This window comes from Pelophylax lessonae (assembly GCF_965119305.1).
Source record: "Pelophylax lessonae genome assembly, chromosome: 9".
In the NCBI taxonomy this organism is placed as follows: Eukaryota; Metazoa; Chordata; class Amphibia; order Anura; family Ranidae; genus Pelophylax; species Pelophylax lessonae.
Genome location: NC_138776.1, coordinates 104,820,420 through 104,845,953, shown reverse-complemented (window position 1 = coordinate 104,845,953; position 25,534 = coordinate 104,820,420). Strand labels below are relative to the sequence as shown.

General features: G+C 41.4%; 1 protein-coding gene across 4 annotated transcripts in view; it reads right to left on the bottom strand.

Moving 5' to 3' along the window:
* FGFR2 (fibroblast growth factor receptor 2) overlaps positions 1–25,534 on the bottom strand; it is a 253,809-nt gene that overhangs the window by 132,849 nt on the left and 95,426 nt on the right. For 3 of the 4 annotated variants that reach the window (XM_082267392.1, XM_082267391.1, XM_082267393.1), the window contains exon 1: positions 15,500–15,795. The exons of the other annotated variant lie outside the window; for it this stretch is intronic. The gene's annotated coding sequence lies outside the window, so the exon portion shown is untranslated. Of the gene's footprint in view, positions 1–15,499; positions 15,796–25,534 lie in introns of those variants that run through there. 4 annotated transcript variants of the gene reach the window in all.

The window sequence follows — 25,534 nt, the reverse complement described above, 5'->3', positions numbered from 1 at the left end:
TTCTTGGTGAATTTTCTAAGATTTGCACAGTGGGTGGCCCTGCAAGCACACCCAACTTCACGTAATAATAAAAAAACACAAGTTGACTGAGCCAGGGAGAAAATAATCAGCAAAACAGTGACTGCACTCTAGAGTCAATTTTGGCAGTGCCATTGTATTCAGGGAACTGCATGTGCAGTGCAATACAATAGGCAGTGGAGATTCCTCCATCCACACTGTTAACAGGGATGGGGGAATCTGTTGATTTTTTTCTTGTTCAGCCCAAGGAGCTGAAAAGGAGTTCAGACGATGTATGGTCTGCTTAACACCAAGTCAAATTTGGTAGATCTGCTTTAATCCCACTCTATAAAACACTAATTGACTTTATTATGTACCATCTCATCATTGCTTTGTGAAGTTGAGGTTGCCATCTCCCTCCTACACTTCTGTCTTCCCCCACCACTATCCTATGTCTTCTCATTCCCCCACCACTATCCTATGTCTTCTCATTTGCTTTAATGTCTTTCTTCAGAACCTTAGGAATCCAATAGGAAGATTGAGCTACAAAGACTTCATACTCTAAGGCTGGCCATATATATTAATCTTTTCTTTTTTTTTTTCCTGCTCAAACAGCATATTGAAAAAAATAAATAAATAAATAATAATCTATATAATTAATTCCCTCATACACACACTTGATATGGATTAAGGAATCCTCCCACCGAACTGTTAAATTCTTACAGCAGGGAGCCTTCCCAGCCATCAAAATACACTGATCAGTGCTGATGGCTATAGCCGGCAGCACTTATCCTTTGGGAAAAACCAGTAGATTTACTTTTGTACAACCCGCCTACCCATACATGGATTGAAATTAGTTCAGTTCAGCAGGGACTGGCCAAAATTTCAAACCATGTATATCTGCCCTTAGGTTTTATTTACATGGGCCTTTGCAGTTTAAGGAAGAGCAGTAAAAATGCAGCTCAATTTCATGTTTTTTTCACGCCACGCCCCCCCCCCCCCTTCTCACCAACCAAAAGGGTATACAAAGCCTTAAGCCGAGTACAGACAAGACGAATGTGGGGAGACATTTGCCGGTTAGAAAAAAAAAAAAAACAGAAATTCGGTCCGTGTGTATGTTGGTTTGGTTGGCTTCCATTGCATGAGCATGCTGAAAAACCAGCAGCCGACCAACTCCCGATTAGCGTTTGCAGCCAATTGTGGAGAGCCATAATCGGACTGTTTTTGTGGGGTGGGTGGGGCAGCCCGTCCCCTTGTCAGAACACAACAGCTCAGTGGAGGAGATCGCTGTACTTATTTCGCATGCTGAATACAGTGGCTCCAACCAGAGTGGACAGTATTTTCCCAGTTCAATCTGCTGGGCTAGTATGTACACGACTTTAGATGGATAAAAGAATCCAGTTAGAAGTTCAATCAAGCAACAGTTATGTTAAATTGAAATATAGTACATGTGGTTATAGGGCAACAACACCCTATCCCTGTCTCAGTTGTGCTCTTGCATTGTCACCCTTTGAAATGTAGTTCTGATTAAAAGGATAAAGGTCACCTTTTGTAGAACATTACACCCATATTCAGGGAGTAACATTTTACAATTATACCGCTCCCCCCAACCTGATTCCTTGTTTTGGCAGTGTGTGTGGGGGGAATCTTCTTCCCCTGCTCACTGCTACAATCAAAAGAAAACGTGGCTGTGTGGGGGTCAGCCTCATCATGCATTCCCAGTATTCTGTGATCGGACTACAACTACCAACAGCCCTTGCAGCTGTCGGCTTGTAGTTTTCAATGAACTACCAAGGGGCTTTTGAGCGCTGTGGTAGTTCATTGATTCTTCCTGCTAGTGTAAAACAGTCTTTTCCTTAAAAAGGTGAACTTATCCTTTAAGGGTCCATTCACACTATCGCGACTTGTCAGGCAACTTGGTCACCTGACAAGTCGCGGTGGGTCGCTCGCCATTGAATAGTACAGGACCCGTTCTAATAGGAGCGACACAAGTCGCTCTGATTTAGAAAAAGGGTCCTGTACTACTTTGGAGCGACCTGGAGGCGACTTGCATTAACTTCAATTATATGAAGTCCGTGTAAGTCATGCCGAGGTCGCGGTGCACGCTGTGCGCCGCGACTTCACAGGTCGCCCCACCAAGTCGTGTCGCCCCAGTCTGAATGTAAGCTAAGACTGCAAGTTTCTATTTCAACACATAATACACAGGCATGGATGGTCTACTCTTATCACCATCAGGAAGCTCACCCTTCCACGCAGCCTTTATTATAAAGCATGCATACATGCAGAAGGGTCTGCAAAATACTTCAGCAGACCAACAAAAAGGTCAAAAAAACAATTTTATTGAAAAGAAACTTGTTAATGCTACAATGTGCTTTAGCAAACTAAATATCATTCAGTTTGGTTTTAAATTGACTTTAACTAAACTAAATAAAACTATTGAATAAAATACTTTAAATATCCTGAACACTCCATTAATCCGATGGGAAGTGCACACATGCATGAAGAAAATACTCAAAGAAGGCCAACACATACAAGGCTTTCTTGCAAATCACATCTTTTTATTGGATAATGCTGAAAATCGATTTCAATAGTCATTTAATGTTCTGTGAAAGATCCCTTGGCAGAAAAGGTACTTAATGGGATAAAGAGACAAAAGAGGACCATTAATAAAATTAGACCAGTTCCATTACGGCATCAAGGGGAAAAAAAGCCAAAACAAAACAAAGAGGACAATCCAGCACCCCACCCCTCATTATGTATTGTTTTGTGGTACTGATGAGCTTAGCACAATAAAAGTCTCACAGCTCCTTTGTGTAGTGACCATTACTGCAACTGTCTGCATTCAGATGGGAAAAACAAAGTCACGGGGGATTAGGGGTCAGTGGCGTAACAGTTTGGGTGCAGGGCTTATGGACACAAGGGGAATTGGTCTACTGAACTCAGGAGCTGGGATTTTTTAGGATTGTTTTAGCACAATAGTGGTTTTAACGTGACTTTCAGCTTTGTAAATAGGTTAAAGGGTACGCAGAGAAAGGAGAGAATAAGGAAGGATTCAAATCCAAGTTTAAAATGCCATGTGTGCCCCCACTGGGTAGATTCCCTAGCTCGATTTGTTCTGATGAGTAAAATGGAAAAAAAAAAAAAAAAAAAAAATCACAGGAAGACCAAACGTATAGGTGGTTGCCAACAGAAGAGGCGAGGGTAAATCTTCCAATAGGGACACAAGTTTGAGTGACAACTCTGTATGAAGGAAACTCCCTTCACTTTGTAGAATTTCCTCTCACTTCCTGTTGTGGCTCTGGGACAGGAAGTAAAAGGGACGTTTTCCCAATGAGAGGGAGACAACAACTGGTAGGGGTTTTTAAAAACTTCCCTTCTCTCCGAAAAAGTTTTGGCTATAAATACCCCTCAATTTTAAAATGTAAAGGGAAGCTTTGTTCTGCCCATGCAGAGTAATGACACAGGCTTACTTTGAAGCGGAACTTTGGGCAAAAAACAACATTTGCGAGCAGGAAGGTTTTTTTCTACAAGGTGGTGGGATGAAGGGACTTCTGCGTGCATATGCTGGAATTACTTCATCCCTGCCTAGCACCTGCCTGGAACATGGAAGAAGCTGGCAAGAAGAGGAAGACATCGGCGAAGGTGATCCCGGACATCACATCACTGTAGCAGAAGAAAGTATAATTCTGCTTTAAATGCCAACCACCCCAAGTGCACACACTCACCTTTCTTTTGCTCCAGTGCGTTTGGCTCCCGGAAGTTAATCTAGAGTGAAACTCATCCCACCCCCTCATAATAGTGCAGAGTATTTCATTAAAAGCATCAACACTGTCAAATAAAAAGGGGAAAGCAAGAGATACTCATACTTCGAAGAACCAGGTATTTTTCTTCAATCCTGCTGGCAAAGACTAAGGTCAAAGAGAGAAGAGAAACTGTGTTTGTGCTTCCGATGGGGCTACCAATAAACTGAACCTGTCACTTTGCCTTACACGGAAAAGGACAAGCTTACTTTTTAAGAATTGTGTTTGGGCTAAGGTAAAAGTATCCCTGTCACAACAGAGTCACTTCTACACACAAGGTTGCCTGTAACAAAAAGCAGCAATAGCCATGTGTTTAAAAGCCGTCGCTTCACTGCTCCCGGTATTCCAACATTTTTGTTGAATTCCTGCTATCCCTGCTGCACATCGTGGTTCTTCCCATTGGCTTGTATATCCTGTACCAACATTATTAGCTGGTGGGAGGGACCAAAACATGCAGCGGGGAAGATAGTTAAGGTTTCAGTTAAAGATTGATCCAATTTGGGGTTAGGTTTACAGATTGGGCATCCAGTTCAATTTAGAGTTAAAACATTTGCAGGTTAGATATTCTTATAAAAGAAAAGGAATTGGCAGCACTCCAGGTTGAGTCAAAATCCAGGTTTATTGACTGGACATCCAAATATGACAATCGTGACAAGGTAGACGCGTTTCACACACTGACTGTGTGCTTAGTAATGATTAAGCACACAGTCAGTGTGTGAAACGCGTCTACCTTGTCACGATTGTCATATTTGGATGTCCAGTCAATAAACCTGGATTTTGACTCAACCTGGAGTGCTGCCAATTCCTTTTCTTTTATCAAGTTTTCACGGAGGCGAGTCGGGGCATGCACCTGTGTGAGTCATCAGGCAATTACACCACCTTGAGCAGTGACTCCTTGTCTGTTCAATAGATATTCTTATAGTGATCCATTTAGAAAATTATTTCAACTTAAGGTTGAAGGAAAAAGGTTAAAAACGAATGGAGTATTGTAAAACTATTTAAAACTTTAGGGATAGAAATATAAAATTTTTACAAGCGTTTATCACTTGCAAAAGTAATCTGTGGCAAATGTTCCTCCACCCGAAAAAAATACCATTGATAACAAAACAATCATGTCGAAATTACTTTTAGAGAGATCAGCTTAAAATACACTTTTTCCACAGATAAACCAGAATGAAAAAAACACATATACATATATATATTATATATATAATAAAAAAATATGGTTTTCCCATATGGTAAATTACAGGCAAGCAGTTTATTTTAGACCAAAGAAAAGAGAAGAGAAAAGGTGCTAATCAGCTTTCAGGTTTTCTGATTGTAGTAAATCATTGGCAACCAATCTGTTGCATTACATCCCTGTACTTATGATAGCCAAACCGAAAAATAATTCTTAAAATTCTTTTAAAAGATTGAACACAAATTATACAAAATTACACTGGATATCAAATGACAACAGGCAACTGATACAGTTAAAGAATACCATTATCAAATTTAAAACACGAGAAAACGCCTCATTGGCTGCAAGTTTTTGAAGTAACTTGGTTGACTTCACTGCCTATACACTAGAGCTGCACGATTAATCGTTCTGGGATCGCGATCTCGATCCACCCCCCTATGCGATCTCCATCACGAATATCGGCGATTCTGGGGGTGGGGTTATTTCACGGCCGCACCTCCGTCACGCCTCCTCTATGACGCGGCGGGCCGCACCTCCGTCACGCTTCCTCTATTCAGCGCTCTGCAGATGACGAGGCAGGCCGCACCTCCGTCACGCCTCCTCCATTCAGTGCTCTGCAGATGACGCGGCAGGCCGCACCTCCGTCACGCCTCCTCAATTCAAGTCTGCAGATGACGCGACGGTGTCTTCCGTCCCACCTCAGCCCCGCCTGCTCTGTCCCCGCAAGTGACGAGGTCCTATTTCTTCACGGGTCCGAGAAAATTATGGCATGATGAGCTTTCCATGAGGTAATCAAGGACAGAGGAGGGGGGGAGAGAGGGGAAAACCCAAAAAATAAATAATTAAATGTATATTGTAATGAATGAAATTATATATATATATATATATATATATATATATATATATATATATATATATATATATATATATATATATATATATATATATATATATATATATATATATATATATTTCATTATAATATACATTTATTTATTTTTTTAGGGATTACATTTTCTGCACATAACACTACCTTTTCAGCATTTTCACTTGTGAATTATCAATATAATAATAATTAATGAAATTATTATTTTCATTATATTATTTATTGTATTTTATATATATATATATATATATATATATATATATATATATATATATATATATAAAATAATAATAAATAATATAATGAAAATAATAATTTCATTAATTATTATTATATTGATAATTCACAAGTAAAAATGCTGAAAAGGTAGTGTTATGTGCAGAAAATGTAATCCCTAAAAAAATAAATAAATAAATGTATAAATATACGTGGTGCTGAGAATCGTGAGTGAATCGTGATCTTTATTCCAAGCAAAAAAATCGTGATTCTCATTTTTGCCAGAATCGTGCAGCTCTACTATACACTAGCTTCAAACCACAAAATATTACCATACTTAGCAAAAGTACATCTCTTGAGCTGACAAGAATCAAACATGGCCAGGCAATCTATGGCTCCCCAGGAACGTTTAGTCACATAAACTTGGAATTCGAATAATCAACTTGTAGAATACGTGCATTAACTATTATGTTCCTTTAGGCACATACAGACTTTGGAAGAAACCACCATGTCCAAAGGGTAATGTTTCAACTTTCTGTGTTGCCCTGAGGGGATCATAGCTTCTTGGAATGCAGATTCTTTACGAACATTCCGTAAACAAAATGGAAGTAAGTAACTGCAAATTGCACCAACACAATTACAAAATGTATGATTTCTCAAAAAAAAATGTATAATTAAAAAAAAAACATTTTACAGGTATATGAAATAAATATTATTTACAGGGTATGCTGCCTTGCATTAAAAACAAATTGTCAGAAAAGTGCTGCTACCCTTGGACTAACAGCCATCCCCCCTCCCCTCCATCCTCCCAAGACCGAACTAGCCATGATTCATTAGACAAAGAACCCCTCTTTGACCTAAATAGCCCAGGAATAACCATAAAATGTTAATTTAACAAAACCTGCAGCAAAGAAATTTTTCGTCAGAACTTGGCTGTAAGGAGACAAAGACACCCGGAAGAAAGTGCCTATTCTTACCAACTCATTTCTTTCCAGTTGCACAGAAAAGAAATTCTGTAATAGGCACATCTCCTTTACCGGGGCACCCCTCTCTTTTTGACATTGACAGGACCAAAGTTCTCTCATCCATACAACTATTTTATAATAAAGTCCAGTACTTGAGCCAGTCACTTTCTACAGCAAGGACCCCAATTATAAGCACATTGCTTCTCATTAAAACAGCACCTTCTTCCACAACGTGCTCCTTTTAACACAGTAATACCCAATGGGCTTTCAAACCTCCTTGGAGGAAAAAAAAAAAAAGGAAGGTTTAACCCCCGCTCCATTGCCTTCACTAAATCCCTCGAAGGCTATGCTTCTTCATCATCTTTAATTGTGCTTGCAAATCCCATATAGAATTTCCCATTTTAGCTCCAAGGGGACCTGGCCTCCTCCCTCAACACCCCACCATAGATGTATTTCTAAAGCTTTGGAGAGATCACAAAACCGTTCTAATCTGCATTTTAATTGGCATTCCAAGAAGAGGGGGCCACCCCTTCTTAGTCACTCATTGCTTCCAAATCAAGGAGCTTTTGCATCCCCCATTAAAAGTTACAATGAGACCTGAATGGCACTAGAGACATGACATACACTTTACCATGCAGGTTAAGAATGCAAAATTTCACACGAACATACAACTGCACTCCGCAGATGCCAACACACAATGTACATTCAGCAGCTACTGCACAATACACGCTTCATACAAAGACATTCTGGTTTTACAGCAAAACACTCTGGTCTCCGAGCTTGGAGAACGCCGATAATTGCTTTAATTAGATAGCACTTTTCTACCCCCCAAACACTTCAAATTGGAGCTTGAAAGGACCATTTAGAACCCTGTAGGAATCTGAACACTGAGTATATTATAAAGCAAAAGATTTGCAGCAGTTGGCATATGTTACTCAACTCCTGAGGTGCATTATAATGAAGCCATTCTAGTGTTTGCCAATAGGAAACCTGTGCTTTTCTTTCCATGGCCAATCAACTGTTCTCATTTCCCCTTGTCAGCGTTCAGGTTCCTATAGGCATTAGATGACAGCTATCCAATACAACATTTCTGTACCTGGAGAGTAATGGAGCTGAACAATGACAACAAACATGGGCTTATTCAGAAACACATTGGCCACCAGAAATCACCTCCGAACCAACTACGGTAAACGGACCCACATTTCTATGGGGTCACTGCCCTTTCCATATTTTCCCCTATTCTTTGCACTGTTATACTAAATAAGTCTAAATTATTCTACACCACAACAACCTTAAAACCCCACCATATGGGGGGGGGGGATTTATTAAAACTGGAGCACTCAATCAGGTGCAGCTGTGCATGGTAGCCAATCAGCTTCAAACTTCAGCTTGTTTAATTAAGCTTTGACAATAAAACCTGAAGCTGATTGGTTTCTATGCAGAGCTGCACCAGATTTTGCACTCTCCAGTTTTAGTAAATCCCCAATAGTTTTTATGTTCCTAATGGGCCATACACACTAAGATTTTATGAAGACTTTTTCCTTCAGACTTACCAAAACCATATAATATGAGGTCAAACCTAAACGTTTTCAATTTGTATGCAATCTGGCAGGCCCTTGCACTACATAGAAAAGGTAAATCTGAAGGAAAAAAAGTCTTCAGAAAATCTTATAGTGTGTATGGCCCTTAAGAAACAGCCATGTAATACCTATAGCTACCAAAAGTCAAAGCAATAGGTTTGTACAATGACAATGATTTAGTCATTGACTGCCAAAACTAAAGAGTGTTTAAGGAACATAAGTGCTAACAAACAAACTGGAAGCACCAGCTGCCAAGATCTCTCAGCATGCTGGAAAATGTATGCCGTTCCAAAAAAAAAAAAAAAAAAAAATGATTGTGATCAACAATGCAACCTAAAGCCTATCTTCTGGGGAAAGGGAAATCCTCCCTTGCAGTAGGGCTGCCCCCACACTGCAAGGAGATTTTTTAGGTTAATTTAGGTTTAGTGGACCAGGAACCACAGGTTTTACTTACCTGATCCCCTGCTTCCCCAGCTGCCCTTGCTCTCCTCTACTCCCCAACTCTTAATCTGTGGATGGTTCCTTTGCATCCTCACATCCAATATTGAGCTACAGGCTCTGAAATGGATTTGATGACGTCAGAGAACCTGCGACCATTGGAGCATAGGGCAGAGGAGGCTGCAGGGATCAATCTTACAGCCTGCGGGAGCAGAGAATTGGATACGTAAAAGTGCTTCTGGCACCTCATAGACCTAAACAAGCATTTAACCCTTGCAGCGCAGGAGCTGCCCAACCAGGGGAATATTTTTCCTTTCCCTGGGGGTTTAGCTTTAACAAATATTTTAACAAGTGTGGGATATTATATTACACACACACACACCTCAACCTTTTTAACACGGAGGAACCATTTTGGTCCCAATGAACCCCCTACAGATAATTATTATATCTACAGCTCACTGTGCATTAGCGTGATGGTCAGTGGGAAGAATGCGCCTTACATTTGTATTCATTGGGAAGAATTACCCTTTTTACAGATAACCAAGAAGATCATGGATTTCAGCGGTAACTCATATGAGGCAGAAATCTCCCATTGCTCAAGGAACCCCTAGCAACCTTGGTTGGGAAAAGCTGCTCTACAGTTAGAAACCTTCGAATTGCAAGCTTTGAAAGATACGAACATGTGCTTGTAGGTCCAATCGTATGAGTTAGTTCACATTTCTGATGGTTGTACTTTGCTGTATATAGCACGGTTTCTAAATTTCAACCCATTTTTCCACGTAATATTTGTATGAACTGTGTTATAAACCAATTACAGTAATTTATTGGCCCATTTGTGTTAGTTGGGTACCTAAGCTAACTGAGTTGGACGTACGAACGTGCTCTTGGAACGGAACTCATTCGTACGTAGGGGACATTGCCCTTGTTCTCATTGACGCGGCTTTGAATCCGACAACCCCCAGTGACTTCATCTAGGCTTGGGTACGACTTCTTTAACAGAAGTCAATGCAAGTCGTGTTGAAGTTGCACCAAAGTAGTGCAGGAACCTTTTTCTAAGTCGGAGCGACTTGAGTTGTACTGATTGGAACGTTTCTATTGCCGTTAATAGAGCATGACACGTCCCAGCAGTGTGAACCAGAGCTTAATGTACACATTTTCTAAATCAAAAAAGGAAACAAGCAATCTCAGCCACTACACACATACTGACGACGGTTCTCCATTATCCAAGAACAATCTGCTTGTGTAGGTCACCAACAACACATCTACAACCAGCTGAGAAGAAGGACGGGAGCGGTGTTTGATTATACGCAGAAAACTGTTCAATAATATGTCACGATCCCCTATGCCTCTATGACCTTGCTTTCATCCCGCATCAATGTATCCATTGACTGAGTCTCAGGCTGGAGTTTACCTTTGACTGTAAACAGTTAACAGAAGAGTGATTGGTGACTTTCACTGTACCAGAGAGAGATCCTTTGTTATAATGGAGAACATAAAAAGGCCTCTCAGGGTGAAATATGGGTTTACACTACACAGAGATGTGACATTCCTAGCAGGGTCCAGGCTGGAGTAAAACAGCCATCCTCCACCAGCTCACCCCCAGACTGTGTAAATCTGTCACTGTTTAAGACAGTTTTATAACCAGTCAGTCTAACCTATTCAGGCCAAGACTTTTCATTTAACTTTGAATTGAAGAATGAAATATATGCAGCTACCCTAGGGCACTTAACCCTTTGGCTGAAAAGAAAAAAAAAAAAAAAAAAAAAAAAAAAAAAAAAAGCACCATGTTGATGGGAAAGTTGGAACTACTGTGAAAGAAAGAAAAAAAAAAAAAAAAAAAAAAAAAACCAAAAACACAAAAAGACGTTTTAAGGAATGTCACAAATACAAAAATAGAGACAAAATCTGACAATAGTTTCTAAAGTGCCCCTGTATTTAACTTTTAAATACCAAACTTTTAAAGCTTTATTAAACCCAAAAAGAAAAAAAAAAAGGAACATATTGCAGTTAACTACTTCTTACATGTGGTGGCTGCATTTCTTTTATGTACACTTTTTATTTCTTTATTTCAAGCTGATGATCCAGCCACTAACACATTTCTTGTCTTAGACAGGGTCTCCGTTCTGGAATTCTGGATGGAGGCACCTTAGGACAGCAGCATGGTCAGTCTCGAGAGAGCGGGTAGTGTTAGATGTACAAACAGATTTATATAGACTTGACTAATGAATTAAAGCCAAACTCCAGCTAAAACCTTTTAAGCGGTTACAGCCACTGTTTTTATTCCCTGACCCTTGTAAGCACCCCTGCCAGTGGTAAAAGGTTTGTCTCAACCCTCCAACTGCCACTTTTCGTGGACGGCATATTCTCTTAAAAGGGAGCTTAAAAAAATAAAAATAATAATATTATATATATATATATATATTATATATATTTTAATAAATAATAATAATACTTTTTTTTTTTTTTTTTATAAATTATAGTCACATCAGTCCCTGCCCTCAAAGAGCTTACAGTCCAAGGTCCCTAACTCACATACACAGAGTGGGAGGAAACCAGAGTACCTGGAGAAAACCCGCACAGGGAGAACATGTAAACTGCAGGCAGGTAGTGCCATGGTTATGATTCAGATCCGACAACCCTAGTGCTACCAGGTGGAAGTGCTAACCACTGTACAGCCAGGTGAAAATAAAGCCTAAACAGAAAAAACAAATGCAGCCACCACATCTAGGAATCGATAAGCTGCAAAAGAATACATTTTGTTCATGGGTTTAATACTGCTTTTAAAAAGGGATCCATCGATAGCTTAGGCTATTTTTATAGAGCAGGGGAGGATAGAAGGGTTAGAAACTGTTTTTTTGCTGTGTCCCACTGGAGGACCTTTACGTCCCGTCCAGAAGACATGACAGAAAGTAAGAATAAATCTCTCCAAAGTGAGTAAACTCTTAAAACAGTTGTCACCAGAAAAAGCGTCCCCATTGGAAGATTATCCCTTAGTTCTGGTGACAACTTCAAAAATTGTGAATTTGCCATCACTTTCCCCCTTGACAGCGGTCACCAGGACAGAGAGAGAGGGTGGAAACCTGACCAGGCTCTAATCCTTATCTACTCTATTCAAAACAAAAAAGAAAAATGTTTAGGTTTAGATACTTTAAAGTCAAATACAAACAATCAAGTTACTTCCATCTGACAGTTGGGTCTAGAAGGGATACAACTGTTGAACGTTTTCACATATTTGGTTCTCTTTGGAACGTTTTCTTTTACTTGTAACAAAAACTTGTTCTCCAGCCAAACACATCCAGCCTGTCCCATAGGATAAAATAAAGCTTATGCACAAAAGGCAAACCTAGTGAAGCCAGAGATCTAAAGCAGAGTCTTAAAAGAATGACAACATGGGTCCTCCCTCCCCTATTGTTCCATTTTTTTAAGCAATTAAGTCTTCCATCGCCCACGTGAAAACAGTCAGGTTAATGTGCCCAGGTAGGTTAACCCAAGCTGTGCTACGGCAGATACAAATACCATACCAAACTTTCACCGAGGTCAGAGGAATTCTGGAGCCATCACCAGAAAACCTTCAGAACTACAAGAATTGTGTCATCGCCAACAAAACCTGGAGCTCATCGCCCCCCTTTGTCTAATGGTCTCTCCTAATAAGTGATAACGTGTTCTCCAGGCATGCTAATCCAATGACAGATTCCAACCCCTCTGGAGTGAGCCAGTGTGATGGGCTGGTGAGATCATCAGAATGCTGACCACACACACGTTACAACTGGATTGTACAATTCTCTAAGCCCCCATACATTATACAATTTTCATTTAGATTTACCAAAACCATTTAATAGGAGGTCAAACCTGAACCCTTTCAGTTTATATGCAATCGGGCAGGCTCTTGCACTACACTAAATCTAAAGGAAATTGAATAAAAAAATTGTATAGTGTATGGCAGGCTTTAGACAAAAATCACTCTGTTTGGGCACACAAGACACAATCCAGTCTTCTAATGTTTGATGGGCTTATATGAAAACATGATTGGGGGCTGACAAAGACATTATAAACCACTGAAATCGTACAATTCTATAAAACGTTCTCTAGGTCGGCGTTTCCAGGTTTTACATTCATATTACCATTAACGGTGCATGTTAATGAGGAGGCAGAGATTACAGATCATACTTTTACAACTGGACTGGAGGCTTTAAGAATGTGATGTGTATAAATAGTATTGGGGATTTAGGGAGTCGTCTGTACAATCAGACTGTGTGTGTACGTCTGTACAATCAGACTGTGTGTGTACGTCTGTACAATCAGACTGTGTGTGTACGTCTGTACAATCAGACTGTGTGTGTGTATGTCTGTACAATCAGATTGTGTGTGTGTATGTGTGTATGTCTGTACAATCAGATTGTGTGTGTGTGTGTGTGTGTGTCTGTACAATCAGATTGTGTTTATGGCGTAAGCTTACGGTTCAGCTATACTTGATGAATATGGGTACACTCTGTAAGTATGGAGGAATCTTACAATATACAGGATAGATGGAAAGCACTCTATAAGTACCTGTAATCAATCAATACAATAGAACTGGTAAATATGATCAATACGTATATTGAGATTATGTTTATGGGGATATTTTATCATCTCTAATACACAATTGAGTAGTATGATCACAATTGAGTAGTATGATCAGAATGTACAATCATATTGGAAAATGTAAAATATATGGGATCATAAGTGATAATCATGTCAATGCTCAGATACAACCGATGAGGAATGATGATAGAATGTGTACGGGGTGATTCGATAATTGCTCAGATACAACTGATGAGTAACATAGAAGTGTACAATCTGAGTGTATTGGGCAATATTTATTATCAGTACTTCTAAAGCGCCAACAATTTGTGCAGCACTTTACATATATATTATATTCTCTCAGATAAAACTGACAACTACGATCTATGTAACAAGCTCCTATCAGATTAAATGTATCTTATCTTTCACATACAACTGATAAGAAAGATGGTAATGTGCAATCAGATAAATGCTGGCCAAACACTATACAATCTGATTGTACAATCTCATTTAACATTACCATGTAATCAGGCAGTACCCTGGTACTACACAGCTGACAGTAAAGCCACATGAGGTTGTACAGGGAATGGGGTAACCATGTAATTGAAAGGATAAAAACTTTTGGTTAATCTTAAAATTGGTTTGTTGTTGCTGACGATGGGAATATCCAATCGCACTGTGTGTATGGGGGAAGTTTAACATCACTAAGACACATAAAGATGAAGGTAATGTATAGACAGGGTGTATGTGTGGGGTGAGCGAATCATTTATGGGGTACAACTGAGAAGTATGATGGGAATGTACAAAGATATGGAGTGATTATATAATATACGGGATTCAACTGATGAGTGTATTGGGTAATCAGTTAGCTACAACTGATAAGTATGATGGGAATGTACAATTATAATACATGTGTGGGGTGATGTTGCAATGTGAATGTATGATCAGAGTGAAAGTATGGGGTTATTTATGATGTGATTGTACAATCAGAGAGTGTATGGGGGGGGGGGGTATGATGTGATTTTACAATCAGAGTGTATGGGGGTGGGTAAGTGTGATGTGATTGTACAATCAGAGTGTATGGGGGGGGGGGGGATAAGTGTGATGTGATTGTACAATCAGAGTGTATGGGGGGGGGGGGTATGATGTGATTGTACAATCAGAGTGTATGGGGGGGGGGGGGGGTATGATGTGATTTTACAATCAGAGTGTATGGGGGTGGGTAAGTGTGATGTGATTGTACAATCAGAGTGTATGGGGGGGGGGATAAGTGTGATGTGATTGTACAATCAGAGTGTATGGGGGGGGGGGGGGGTATGATGTGATTGTACAATCAGAGTGTATGGGGGGGGGGTATGATGTGATTGTACAATCAGAGTGTATGGGGGGGGGGGGGTATGATGTGATTTTACAATCAGAGTGTATGGGGGTGGGTAAGTGTGATGTTATTGTACAATCAGAGTGTATTTGGGGGGGGGGGATAAGTGTGATGTGATTGTACAATCAGAGTGTATGGGGGGGGGGGGGTATGATGTGATTGTACAATCAGAGTGTATGGGGGGGGGGTAAGTGTGATGTGATTGTACAATCAGAGTGTATTGGGGGGGGGGAGGTATGATGTGATTGTACAATCAGAGTGTATGGGGGGGGGGGGGTAAGTGTGATGTGATTGTACAATCAGAGTGTATTGGGGGGGAGGTATGATGTGATTGTACAATCAGAGTGTATTGGGGGGGGGGGGGTATGATTGGATTGTACAATCAGAGTGTAATGGGGGGTTAGAAGTTGATGAAGGGAATGTCCATGGCAGAGTGACACACACACACACAGGGATGGAGAATAGATCGCTGGGGTATGTTGATGATGATGATGATTACCTGTCGGTGTGCAGAGATCGGACGCCCGTGTAGAATTGTCAGGTGTGGGGGGGGGGGGGTCCCCTGGATGTCAGCCCAGTGGTGTAATCCTTACACAGCGGGGCCCAGCTTCAGCAGAGGGGAGAGATCCCGATCCCCCCATCCAGGGTGAGTGTCAGAGCTGCAATCCAAGTGTCTACAATCCACATTGAGCGATGGAATATCCCGGCCAGCCGTGCACCCCTCTGATTACAGCGGCGGCATAACCCACAGGAGGATAGAGAAGGTCCCAACGTGTACAGAGAGCAGAGGGGTGACCCGCGCAGGTCCTGTGTATGAGGAGCAATGGAAAGTGGATGAGACTTTTCCCTCCCCCCTTCACTGCCAGCCTTTTCCTCCTCCCCAAGACACACCCCCGTGCCTGAAAGCTGACCTTCTACTCCTCCCCTCCACCAATCCCATCAGCTGCCTCTTACCGGCACCCCTCCCATCCCCTCCCTCCTCCTCTCCTCTGGCACACATCGCTGCACACAGGGATGGTTTGTTTGGATTGGAATTACTATGCTATGTGCGCCCTGGCTCTCTATTTTCCATCTCCTTCTCCTCTGCTTCCCCCTTCTTGCTGCATGGGAAGGTGAGCTACATTACCTGGACCATGTAGGGGCAGGTGACGTCAGAGGAGCTCCCTGTGATGTCACCTGTCTCTGGACCCCTAATAAAGAAGAATGCCATGATAGCGCTTTCAGTTGATCATACATTAATAGAACTTTGTTAGGATTTTTTTCCTTTAAGAACATTCAATTTTTTTCTGGTTACTGGTAACATTGGCATTAATTTCCAGCCACAGCGACAAGAAAGTGTGGTTTTCTTTCAGGAACTTCCATTCATTTCAGAATCGAATGTTAAAAGCAGACAACATTTGGAAGTCCTCTCAAACAAGGTGGTAAAGTCTAGGTTGGCAGTATTCTTCCAGTGTATGGGCAGCTTAGGGCTGTGTTCACACCTAGCGTCCCATGAACGCGCATTTCTAGCACCTTTCTTCCTTGCATGCGTAGGACAGCCCATTCATATCAATGGGATGCTCAACACGTGACAAGCGGGCCAAAAAAGCTCATGTACCTTTCTAAACATTCATCTTTACACATTCTATAAACGCACTTTTGACACTTATGAAAACACGTCGGCTTGCCGCATTTGGGGTGCCAGTAACAACAAATGGCAGCACAAGCACAACGCGTGTTTTTAACGCATTCTGTGAAAGTGTATTTGATCACACATTCATGGAACGTGCAGATGTGAATGCTGCCTAAGCCCCCGTTCACACCAGGTGACGCTTTAAAGTTGCGCTACTTCAGCGCAATTTCAAAGCTGCCAATCAGTGGCTTGCTGACATATGTGCGACTTCAAACACAGATGTTAATGCAAGTCATACATGAAATCACACAAAAATAGTGCAGAGACCTTTTTCAAAGTCGGGGCGACTCACATCACACCGATATAAATGGTTCCATAGCCGCAAATAGAGTGCGACCTGTCATGCAACTTTGATCTGTTAAGTAGCTTGAAAAGTCACAGCCATATGTGAACGAGGGCTCAGCAGTTAGCACTTCTGCCTTGCAGCACTGGGGTCCGTAGTTATAATCCCAGCCAGGACACCATCTGCATGGAGTTTGCATGTTCTCTCAGTGCTTGTGTGGGTTTCCTCTGTGTACCCTGGTTTACTCTTAAGCTGTGTACACACTATCCAACTTTTGTGGTTAGATTTCCTTCAGATTTACCTTTTCTATGTAGTGCAAGGGCCTGCCTGATTGCATACACATTGAAAGTGTTTAGGTTTGACCTCATATTATATGGTTTTGGTAAGTCTAAAGGAAAAAGTCTTCAGAAAATCTTATAGTGTGTATGGCCCATTAGGCAGGGGCGGCTCGTCCATTGAGGGCGCAGGGGCACCGCCCCCCTATCCATGCGTCCGGCCCCCTAATCTACATGCGGGGCGCCGGATGCATGGATTCCAATAGAGGATTTTTTTTTTCCTGAAGCACGTGATTAGAGCCAGAGGCTCTAATAGGCTTCAGAAAGGGATGGGCTCGGGGCGCAGAGCACTGTGCCCCGAGCCCACCCAGTTGTATGACAATAGCGAATGAATATGAGACCCCTTTCCTGATTGGCTAAAAAGAGACATGATTTTACTGGCCATTGGCCAGGAAGAGGGAGGGGACATACGGCCGAGGAGAAGACACAGCGGTGCTCGGTGAAGAAACAGGTAAGGATGCTGGCTGTTCCATCGGGCAGCCAGCCATCCATCCTGGGAGGGGGGGGGGGAGAAAGGAGGGAGGGGGTGGTAGAGTAGATTGCAGGCCAGCCATCCGTCAAGCGGGGGGATTGTTGGTTTTGCCGCCACCTCCCCCATATTTGTATCCACCAGCCGCCACTGTTCTTAGGCCAGTCATACACAGTTCCAATCTTGGCCGGTTCAGCATGAACTGGCTGAGATTCAAACCATTCATGGGCAGGCTGAATGTACCAAGTTGATCGATCAATCAACTTGGGTGCAACCAGCCTGCCGGATTCTTTTGCGATTAGTGCTAGCTGCTGCTATAGCCTGCCAGGAGCAGACAATGTCTTGGTAGGAGGGATTCCCCTTTCAGTACTGTCTGTCTTGATGAGGGAATGGTGTGAATTGGTTGCAGGAAAGAAATTTGCACCATGTATGGGCTGCCTTATACTCTGAGCATGTGCTGGGAGAAGAATTGGCTCTAGTTTATGAGCCCGTGACAGGTCAGGACATTAGATTGTAAGCTCCTTGAGGGCAGGGGCTGATGTAAATGTTCAATAAGTAAAGTACTGCATACATTGTCAGGGCTTCTGTGTATAAATGCCTATATGAAATAAAAATGATTATCCATAAAAACTATGTTCCCTCCAGGCTTTCTCTAATTTTTTTTTTTTTTCCGGGGTAAAAATGACTTCTCCAACACAGAAGATGCTGCATGCTGAGCAGCACACCAACAGTTAGGTCTACATTGAAGCGTGAGTGCTGGGACATCTGATTTCGCTTAATGCATGCCTCCTGTAGCCCCACCCATAGGCTGCGCTGATTCTGTCAATCTATAAAGCTGGTCATATATTGATAGATTTTTTTCTGTTCATCAATAGATTCTTCCATCCATGCTAAACTGCTGGAAGAATCTTCTATTGAGGCTATTGTATTCTGAAAGCTAGCGCCACTAGCTAGGGGCACTGCCAAACTGACCGCAGCCATTCCCTGTTTGGACTAGGTGTAGATCGCGACCTCATCACTCCACCTCGTCCAATCACAAAGAAGCTTACATTCACTAAGAAAAAAACATGGAGTTCAGTGAATGGTGCCTGTGCCAAGAAGACAACCCACAAAGGGCAGCCGCTGGACACAGAACCCAGAAGATAGTGGCAATCACTGTAATAGCCTATGACAGTAATCCTCTGATTCCACAGGAATGGCACATGCATACTTAACGTTGGCCCAAGATGGACCACTGTCTCTATGTTATAAAATCTATCCATGGAATTCAGCTTTGAGCTGACCATGAACCATAACATTGAGTAGTACAATCTCCTTTAGATCTACCAACAATTATGTAGGGCAAGGGTCTGTCTGCTTGGATGCAAATGGCATGCATAGTTTAGGCAGGTCCTCATATTATATCATTGTGGTAAATCTATAGGAGATTGGCTGGCTGATTACAAAAAAGACCCATCTATGGGCAGCATTAATGGGAATACTAAAGGCCCGTACACACGATAAGAAAATCTGTAGGGAAAATTCGTCCGACGACCGATCTGCCGATTTTTGGATTGTTAGTATGGTGCTTTCGACAGCCGACTCCGACTTCCAACGTCTGATTTTCGTCTCATTAGTACAGATTTAGATGGAAAAAATCTTAAGAGCAAGAATAGGCATGCTCAGAGACGAAAAAACACATACAAAGCAATCCAGCACATGACATCACTTCTGAAGTAGAATTCTGTCGAATGGGAAAATTTGTATGAAAATAGCCTCTTCACTTTCCACATCAGACTAGCATGCCTAAAAAAACGGACGACAGATCGTTCGATAATCTGATCGTGTGTACGGGGCTTAACTCCTGTCTGCACTATGCTTTTCCCTTTTGTAGGATCCTTTCACCTGAACGGTCTTCCGAAGGAGCATATATGAGTAATGATATTGTACTCTCTGCTAACCTTACTTAAGGCATTACCTGTAAGTGCTCAGTAATGTTTGTGGTTTGGGTGTGTGCGTTCATGCAATAACCTCTGCACCACGTGAAAACATTATTTACAAAGTTAATTGTGTTTTACACCGTATTGGCCACTACAATGTACACTATGGAAACACTGGACATCTTTAACCCTTTTACTGCTGGCCCTGAGAAAGTGAATGTATCTACATTGGCCACACCTATATCTGCAAAATTGGAATTATTATGTTGTAATAATTGTGATATCTTTTCTTTTTGTTAAAAAAAATATATTATATGATCAACTGTATGTCCTGGGGGGTCTTGTGAATGTTAGCAAACAATTACCGTATGCTTTTTTTTCCCAATACATGTTCATATTATCACTGAATTGTGTACTAGTAAATATAGGGTTTTTTATGTCATGTGTATTAAATTTGAATTTCGTTGAGTGTTATATTTAAAAATGTATTTATTCTGCATTTCTGATATATTATGCAGGAGATTACTCAAAATAATAAAAGGATACATTATTCAAAAAGATAAGTTGAGATACTTTTGCTGTATTAAGATACTTCTGCTTAATAAAAGGATACCTTGAGATGCTCCAGCTATATACAAATGACAGCATCAAAGCTTGTGAAATGCAGTATACCCATTATGGTGGCTATAGGCTTCTTTATCCAATCAATGTGCAAGTCGATCAAAACAGTCCCATCCACAAGTACACGAATAGCCATACCCCCCCCCCCCCCTTTCCAACTGATTTAAACTCAATTTCAATCAGATCTGATAAGACCAAGTGGACCGGCGGGGGGTGGAGGAATATTATCAACCATTTTGCATCAGTCTGCACCATCAGGATACCCTTTTTATGACTAGGATCATAGTTCGATGATCAGGATTATGAGAGTACATGATGCAACCAATAATTTATGATTGTGAGTTGTGATTGCATCTTAACTATTGTACTGTTGTTGACTATAGATCAATTATTCCTATCAGAAGAGATCAACTGGAAAATAAATCGATCATTTATGGAAGCGTGTATGACCACTATTAAGCAAATGACACACAGGTGATTTTTTAGAGATTAATGACAGCAGTTAACAGTAATTTGTAGATAGCGATTTAATATCTAGAGTCAATGGCGATTTGCCACAACATTGAGCTGTGCCCTTCAAAAATCATTTTTCTTCCGTGATTTAGCATCTAGAATGCTGTAAAATTTCATAGAAAAGCATTAAGAGCGATTATCGCTAGTGACTTTGCTATTGAGTCAAAAAGCTGATGAATCCTAATCCCTGAGCAGCAGAGCTACAAATCCAGGGCCACTGATAAGGGGGACCACCAGTCCTCCTGTAGGGGGGCAGGGCACACAGGGGGGCCCCAACAGAACGGGGAACCGGTGCGGTCGGGAGAAGGGGCAATTACAGAAGGAAACCCTGTGCGGCTCTCTGCAGCAGCTGAAAGCCAGTTTCTCCCCCTCCTGCCATCTTTCACCTGCTGCAGGGAGAGACACAGATACAGGACGTCATTCCTGTAATTGCTTCTCTGACATTGATCCCCCTCCCTGTTCTTCCTGCTTCTGACCCCTCCTTCCTGTTTGCCCCCCTATCACTGTGACGCCCCCCCCCCCTCCCGCAGCGCTGCTGGCTTCCCTGCCCTGCAAAAAAAAAGTTAAAATTTAAATTTAAAATAATAAATTGTAAAAATACAATTATTAATTAAACAGTAATAAATAATTTAAAAAAATGTAAAATAAAATAATTGTAAACATTTGTATTATTTAAAAAAAAGTTATACATTTTTTTTTCAAAAATGTAAACAACAATTAAAAAAGGGTTAATTCACATGATTTTGATGTATTTTTAGTGAAAATATTGTCTTAATAAATTCGGGGGGGGGGGGGGGGGCTGCCGTGTAGGCTGTAAGGGGCCCTGTGATTTCTAACAGCAGCCCTGTACAAATCACTTTAAAAAATTCTATTGTAAAGCTGGCCATAGATGGACTGCATTTTAGCCAGTTCAGCAGGAACTGGGTGAACTTCAATCCATCTATGGCCGGTTCTGTTCAAGAGCAGTCATTCTGATGATCGGCTGCTCATGAACGGGCTTTCTGGAAAACTTTAGTTTGATCAGCGCTACAGCCAACAGGTCAGTATACTCTGTTCAGTGTATTCTGACAGCGGTGGAGTCCAGCTGACAACTCAGAGTTCAGAATACAATGACGCAGCGGGGAGGATTCCCACAACCACCTTAAATGTGTGGATGGGGGAATTGTTTCAGTTTTTATTGTTCCATCCACTGGCTGAACAACAGAAAAAACTGAGCTATGTATGGCCAGCTTTAGTAATCCCATGGAAAATCATTATAATTTTCTTAGTGACAAATTGAGGGGGTAATCATTGCAAGAGAATCATCCGTGTGTCATCAGCCTTGGGGCATTTAGGAAGCTCTGATGAGCAAAAGGAAATACACTGGTCAGTCCTTTTTTCCACCTGGTGTACAGATAGAACAATATAAAGCAGTGACAAAAATATTGCTACTGGATATTATGCAACTTGTCCTTGTGCAATAGTGTTATTCTTTATTCTATTTAAATTGCCTGGACCACAATGTAAATAAAAAGCCCTATTGTTCAGCAAAAGCTCGGCATGTACCCTGGAGTGTAATATCTAGGGACACATTTAGTAATAATAATAATAATAATAATCAAAACGCTAGCTCCTTGCCTCCAGGTCCCCACTGACCTAGATATAATTACACAAGATCCTTATCTGTTACTAACTAGACTTTCCACTGTTGTTAATTAAATAGGTGTTTATTGTCAGGCTGTAAAATCATTCCAATTAACACAACTCCAGCCATCCTCTAAACATGCTCTTTTCTTTGACTGCTGTCACTATCCACAAAGCCAAACTCCCACCATTCATTTCCACTTTCTGACAAATTTGGCTTTATAAAGGAGGGCAGTAAAAACCTCATATCTGAAAGCTTTTTAATCCCCTAACAAGTCAAGGTACACATATGTGGAAAAGTGTAAATTCATTGTACTTACAATCTTTTTTTTAGTCTTATACTATATACTGGAGAGTGGTCAATGGTCATTTAATGGTCCAAACACAGGGACATTGCCAATTCCACATGTGGTGGGTTCTCTATATGCGATTATTACTCTTCATGTTTGTGAGTATGTTTTTGACATTTTAATAAACTTTTAATAAACTTTTTAAAGGTGTCCAAGGGTAATGCACTAGGTGTTTGCGCCTCCTTTTCTCTTTCATGTACTTATGTTTGGAGCTCCCAGTCTGAGTAGAGCGGCATGTCTGTCATCCCTATCGGAGTAAGCGCTTGGGTGATATAGTTGTTTGGGCATCACCACCAAGGTTGAAGGGCAACACTATCCAAAATCTTCATTCTGTGTGGTTGGGTAAATAACACTTTGGCCATTTATATCTAGGAATCCAGTTGTAAGATTTCCCAACCAAAAATCCAAATTATGCCTATATGATGGGTATTCTTCCCCAATAAACTAGAGTAAACAATTTTGGGATGCAGTGGTGATGATCTGGCAGACATAACACCAACAGACCTATACCTTCCCACCCTAACTATTTTATAATTTCACTTGCTCTTCTTTATGCCAAGCATTGCTCTGGTAATTTTCAGTGTTGAGATCTTAATGCCAAGAACTAGTATAAATCCATCCCTAACCTATGATGTAAGCGATCTTTAACACTAAAGCACTCCTTTAACCCTTAACACTTAGCCTCACTATTACAGTGCCCTAACTCCTACCTTTCACTTAAATCATAAATCAGGACTATATACCAATGTACAGTATGTACAGTTTTCTATAAAATCAAATAATATTTGGATATTTTCCCATTGAGTACAAATTATACTTAAAGTGGTTGTAAAGTCAGAGGCTTTTTTAGTCTTAATGCATTCTATGCATTAAGATAAAATGCCCTCAGTGTGCAGCAGCCTCCCCTCAGCCCCCCAAATACTTACCTGAGCCCCCTCTCTGACCAGCGATGTCTATGAGTGCATCAGCTGTCCGGTACTCTCCCTCCTGATTGGCTGAGGCACAGCAGCGGCACCATTGGCTCCTGCTGCTGTCAATCAAACTCAGTTAGTCAATCAGGAGAGAAATTAGATGAGGCTGAACCGCAGCTCCATGTCTGAATAGATACACTGAGCTGCTGCTAGGCTCAGGTGCCCCCATAGCAAGCTTCTTGCTGTGGGAGCACTCAACATGAGGGCCAGGAGCACCAAAGAGGGACCCGAGAAAAGGAGGATCTGGGCTTCTCTGTGCAAAACCATTCCACAGAGCAGGTAAGTATAACATGTTTGTTATTTTGTTATGGAAAATATGCTAATAGGTAGTTTATATGACAGATGTCTATTCTGCCATAAATGCTTCTGCCCTGCCTGATAGCATTCTATTTCTAATAATACACAAAGCTAGCCATACAGTTTTAGATTTCTCCCGTTCAGTCTGAGGGCTAAACGAGAGAAATCAAATAGATCCTCCATCCACTGTCTGAACACCAGAAGAGTGACTGTATCTGAGGCTTAAAGTGACATTAAATTATATCCTTATTCTCCAAAAATAATTCATACACATGAAATTGTTTTTTACTGTGTTTTTCTCAGAAGGAGCAAGAAAGAAACAATATTTCCTTATCTCACCCACTCAGCGCTTATGTATATGCAATGCTCAATGGATCAAACATATACCCCTAGCAGCTCTGCAAGGTGAAAAATCTCATATGCCAATATCCCCAATTAAGCAGCCGCTATATCTTAGGTCATATCATAAAAAGGTGCGTATAAGAGCAACAGCCCACATAAGCACTAGCAGCGCTAAAACACAGCCTCTATCGAGGTTACGGATATATGGCACAATGTAAGACAATATGAATAAATACAATAAGTGGATTTTAAAGAACCAAAAGTTCAAAAGTCCATGAATGTTAAAATCACACTCACATGGAATCGGATGTAGTTAGGCTAAAAACCATATCCAAAGGACAAGACCCGGTCCTCCCGCTGCTAACGTTGTCCCCACTGAGCCACACGGTACGGGTGATCCAGCCACCTGATAGGGATGTTGCCCGGACTCAAATTGGCGTTTAGCTAGGGATCTCCTGGGATGTCCTTGGTGTTGACCGAATGGCCGCGTGCTCACGCCCTGAAGGTTTTTAGCCAGCTGGAGTGGAATCCTAAGGGGATCGCCATCCGGGAGTGGAGGATCACCTGTTGAACAAAGAGCTATACCCTAGCGTTTAAGGGTACGTGTTCACTCTCAAGGGGGGGGGCACAGTGGTGAGGTGAAGGATTTGGTGGTTGCAGAGTGACCAGCATAGAAGTCTTGTTTTTACTATACATCAAGTTCCCCATGCACCCTGTCTTTCATGTGACTTTACCCTGAGAGCTTCATGGACTTTTGAACTTTTGGTTCTTTAAAATCCACTTATTGTTTTTATTCATATTGTCTTACATTGTGCCATATATCCGTAACCTCGATAGAGGCTGTGTTTTAGCGCTGCTAGTGCTTATGTGGGCTGTTGCTCTTATACGCACCTTTTTATGATATACTGTGTTTTTCTGTCTCCTTCTAACGTCCTCCATGAGCTCTGGAACATTTACTTTTCCCCCGCACTTTACGTTGTTTTAAATGAGCAGTTTATGTTAGCTGTGAATATGCACATTGCACTATGCCACTACAAATCCCATAGTCCAGAGGTCCCCAACCCCTGGGCCAGGGAATGGTATGGGTCTGTGTCCTGCTGGGAGCCGGGCAACATGGCAAGGGTTGGAGGTGGGGAGAG